The sequence below is a fragment of the Nannobrachium achirus genome, assembly GCF_963921795.1.
Source record: "Nannobrachium achirus genome assembly, chromosome: 6".
NCBI classification, from domain to species: Eukaryota; Metazoa; Chordata; class Actinopteri; order Myctophiformes; family Myctophidae; genus Nannobrachium; species Nannobrachium achirus.
This window is the reverse complement of record NC_137815.1, coordinates 70,541,642-70,546,641: the sequence shown is the minus strand read 5'-3', so window position 1 is coordinate 70,546,641 and position 5,000 is coordinate 70,541,642. Positions and strand designations below refer to the sequence as shown.

Here is a 5,000-nt window from a genome sequence, read left to right as displayed (position 1 = left end):
ATATTACAATGGGAATCACTTAACAACATTATATTGTATCTCTGATAACATTTTGGTAAGATTTTACTGTAGAAATGTGGAGTAATAAGGCTTTAAAATCACTACAAAAACATATTACTTAGACAAGAACTCTGGACTTTGAGCTTTAATTGAAAAAACACCATAATAGTTCTGTTCAATATTACAATGAGAATCACTTAAAAACATTATATTGTATCTCTGATAACATTTTGGTAAGATTTTACTGTAGAAATGTGGAGCAATATAGCTTTAAAGTCACTACAAAAACATTACTTTTTGAGAAAATCTCTGGACTTTGAGATTTAACTGAAAAAACACCATAATATTTCTGTTCACTATTACAATGGGAATCCCTTAAGAATATCTTACTGTACCTCTGATAACATTTTGGTAAGATTTTACTGTAGAAATGTGGAGTAACATAGCTTTAAAGTCACTACAAAAACATTAATTTTTGAGAAAATCTCTGGACTTTGAGCTTTAACTGAAAAAGCACCATAATAGTCCTGTTCAATATTACAATGGGAATCACTTAACAACATTATATTGTATCTCTGATAACATTTTGGTAAGATTTTACTGTAGAAATGTGGAGTAATATAGCTTTAAAGTCACTACAAAAACATTACTTTTTGAGAAAATCTCTGGACTTTGAGCTTTAACTGAAAAAACACCATAATAGTCCTGTTCAATATTACAATGGGAATCACTTAACAACATTATATTGTACCTCTGATAACATTTTGGTAAGATTTTACTGTAGAAATGTGGAGTAACATAGCTTTAAAGTCACTACAAAAACATTACTTTTTGAGAAAATCTCTGGACTTTGAGCTTTAACTGAAAAAACACCATAATAGTCCTGTTCAATATTACAATGGGGATCACTTAACAACATTATATTGTACCTCTGATAACATTTTGGTAAGATTTTACTGTAGAAATGTGGAGTAATATAGCTTTAAAGTCACTACAAAAACATTATTTTTTGAGAAAATCTCTGGACTTTGAGCTTTAACTGAAAAAACACCATAATAGTCCTGTTCAATATTACAATGGGAATCACTTAACATTATATTGTATCTCTGATAACATTTTGGTAAGATTTTACTGTAGAAATGTGGAGTAATATAGCTTTAAAGTCACTACAAAAACATTATTTTTTGAGAAAATCTCTGGACTTTGAGCTTTAACTGAAAAAACACCATAATAGTCCTGTTCAATATTACAATGGGAATCACTTAACAACATTATATTGTATCTCTGATAACATTTTGGTAAGATTTTACTGTAGAAATGTGGAGTAATATCGCTTTAAAGTCACTACAAAAACATTACTTTTTGAGAAAATCTCTGGACTTTGAGCTTTAACTGAAAAAACACCATAATAGTCCTGTTCAATATTACAATGGGAATCACTTAACAACATTATATTGTACCTCTGATAACATTTTGGTAAGATTTTACTGTAGAAATGTGGAGTAATATAGCTTTAAAGTCACTACAAAAACATAATTTTTTGAGAAAATCTCTGGACTTTGAGCTTTAACTGAAAAAACACCATAATAGTCCTGTTCAATATTACAATGGGAATCACTTAACAACATTATATTGTATCTCTGATAACATTTTGGTAAGATTTTACTGTAGAAATGTGGAGCAATATAGCTTTAAAGTCACTACAAAAACATTACTTTTTGAGAAAATCTCTGGACTTTGAGATTTAACTGAAAAAACACCATAATATTTCTGTTCACTATTACAATGGGAATCCCTTAAGAATATCTTACTGTACCTCTGATAACATTTTGGTAAGATTTTACTGTAGAAATGTGGAGTAACATAGCTTTAAAGTCACTACAAAAACATTAATTTTTGAGAAAATCTCTGGACTTTGAGCTTTAACTGAAAAAGCACCATAATAGTCCTGTTCAATATTACAATGGGAATCACTTAACAACATTATATTGTATCTCTGATAACATTTTGGTAAGATTTTACTGTAGAAATGTGGAGTAATATAGCTTTAAAGTCACTACAAAAACATTACTTTTTGAGAAAATCTCTGGACTTTGAGCTTTAACTGAAAAAACACCATAATAGTCCTGTTCAATATTACAATGGGAATCACTTAACAACATTATATTGTACCTCTGATAACATTTTGGTAAGATTTTACTGTAGAAATGTGGAGTAACATAGCTTTAAAGTCACTACAAAAACATTACTTTTTGAGAAAATCTCTGGACTTTGAGCTTTAACTGAAAAAACACCATAATAGTCCTGTTCAATATTACAATGGGGATCACTTAACAACATTATATTGTACCTCTGATAACATTTTGGTAAGATTTTACTGTAGAAATGTGGAGTAATATAGCTTTAAAGTCACTACAAAAACATTATTTTTTGAGAAAATCTCTGGACTTTGAGCTTTAACTGAAAGAACACCATAATAGTCCTGTTCAATATTACAATGGGGATCACTTAACAACATTATATTGTACCTCTGATAACATTTTGGTAAGATTTTACTGTAGAAATGTGGAGTAATATAGCTTTAAAGTCACTACAAAAACATTATTTTTTGAGAAAATCTCTGGACTTTGAGCTTTAACTGAAAAAACACCATAATAGTCCTGTTCAATATTACAATGGGAATCACTTAACAACATTATATTGTATCTCTGATAACATTTTGGTAAGATTTTACTGTAGAAATGTGGAGTAATATCGCTTTAAAGTCACTACAAAAACATTACTTTTTGAGAAAATCTCTGGACTTTGAGCTTTAACTGAAAAAACACCATAATAGTCCTGTTCAATATTACAATGGGAATCACTTAACAACATTATATTGTACCTCTGATAACATTTTGGTAAGATTTTACTGTAGAAATGTGGAGTAATATAGCTTTAAAGTCACTACAAAAACATAATTTTTTGAGAAAATCTCTGGACTTTGAGCTTTAACTGAAAAAACACCATAATAGTCCTGTTCAATATTACAATGGGAATCACTTAACAACATTATATTGTACCTCTGATAACATTTTGGTAAGATTTTACTGTAGAAATGTGGAGTAATATAGCTTTAAAGTCACTACAAAAACATAATTTTTTGAGAAAATCTCTGGACTTTGAGCTTTAACTGAAAAAACACCATAATAGTCCTGTTCAATATTACAATGGGAATCACTTAACAACATTATATTGTACCTCTGATAACATTTTGGTAAGATTTTACTGTAGAAATGTGGAGTAATATAGCTTTAAAGTCACTACAAAAACATAATTTTTTGAGAAAATCTCTGGACTTTGAGCTTTAACTGAAAAAGCACCATAATAGTCCTGTTCAATATTACAATGGGAATCACTTAACAACATTATATTGTATCTCTGATAACATTTTGGTAATACTTTACTGTAGATATGTGGAGTAATATAGCTTTAAGGTCACTACAAAAACATTACTTTTTGAGAAAATCTCTGGACTTTGAGCTTTAACTGAAAAAACACCATAATAGTTCTGTTCAATATTACAATGGGAATCACTTAAAAACATTATATTGTATCTCTGATAACATTTTGGAAAGTTTTTACTGTAGAAATGTGGAGTAATATAGCTTTAAAGTCACTACAAAAACATTATGTTTTGAGAAAATCTCTGGACTTTGAGCTTTAACTGAAAAAACACCATAATAGTCCTGTTCAATATTACAATGGGAATCACTTAACAACATTATATTGTATCTCTGATAACATTTTGGTGAGACTTTACTGTAGAAATGTGGAGTAATATAGCTTTAAAGTCACTACAAAAACATTACTTTTTGAGAAAATCTCTGGACTTTGAGCTTTAACTGAAAAAACACCATAATAGTTCTGTTCAATATTACAATGGGAATCACTTAAAAACATTATATTGTATCTGTGTTTTTTCAGTTAAAGCTTTAAGTCCAGAGATTTTCTCAAAAAGTAATGTTTTTGTAGTGACTTTAAAGCTATATTACTCCACATTTCTACAGTAAAATCTTACCAAAATGTTATCAGAGATACAATATAATGTTGTTAAGTGATTCCCATTGTAATATTGAACAGGACTATTATGGTGTTTTTTTCAGTTAAAGCTCAAAGTCCAGAGATTTTCTCAAAAATTAATGTTTTTGTAGTGACTTTAAAGCTATGTTACTCCACATTTCTACAGTAAAATCTTACCAAAATGTTATCAGAGGTACAATATAATGTTGTTAAGTGATCCCCATTGTAATATTGAACAGGACTATTATGGTGTTTTTTCAGTTAAAGCTCAAAGTCCAGAGATTTTCTCAAAAAGTAATGTTTTTGTAGTGACTTTAAAGCTATATTACTCCACATTTCTACAGTAAAATCTACCAAAATGTTATCAGAGATACAATATAATGTTGTTAAGTGATTCCCATTGTAATATTGAACAGGACTATTATGGTGTTTTTTCAGTTAAAGCTCAAAGTCCAGAGATTTTCTCAAAAAATTATGTTTTTGTAGTGACTTTAAAGCTATGTTACTCCACATTTCTACAGTAAAATCTTACCAAAATGTTATCAGAGGTACAATATAATGTTGTTAAGTGATTCCCATTGTAATATTGAACAGGACTATTATGGTGTTTTTTCAGTTAAAGCTCAAAGTCCAGAGATTTTCTCAAAAAGTAATGTTTTTTTAGTGACTTTAAAGCTATATTACTCCACATTTCTACAGTAAAATCTTACCAAAATGTTATCAGAGACACAATATAATGTTGTTAAGTGATTCCCATTGTAATATTGAACAGGACTATTATGGTGTTTTTTCAGTTAAAGCTCAAAGTCCAGAGATTTTCTCAAAAATTAATGTTTTTGTAGTGACTTTAAAGCTATGTTACTCCACATTTCTACAGTAAAATCTTACCAAAATGTTATCAGAGGTACAATATAATGTTGTTAAGTGATTCCCATTGT

General features: G+C 28.9%; 1 protein-coding gene across 1 annotated transcript in view; it reads left to right on the top strand.

Annotated features, from left to right (window-relative positions):
• Positions 1-5,000, top strand: part of LOC308287266 (dedicator of cytokinesis protein 3-like) — a gene marked incomplete at both ends in the record, with an annotated part of 375,412 nt that overhangs the window by 3,584 nt on the left and 366,828 nt on the right.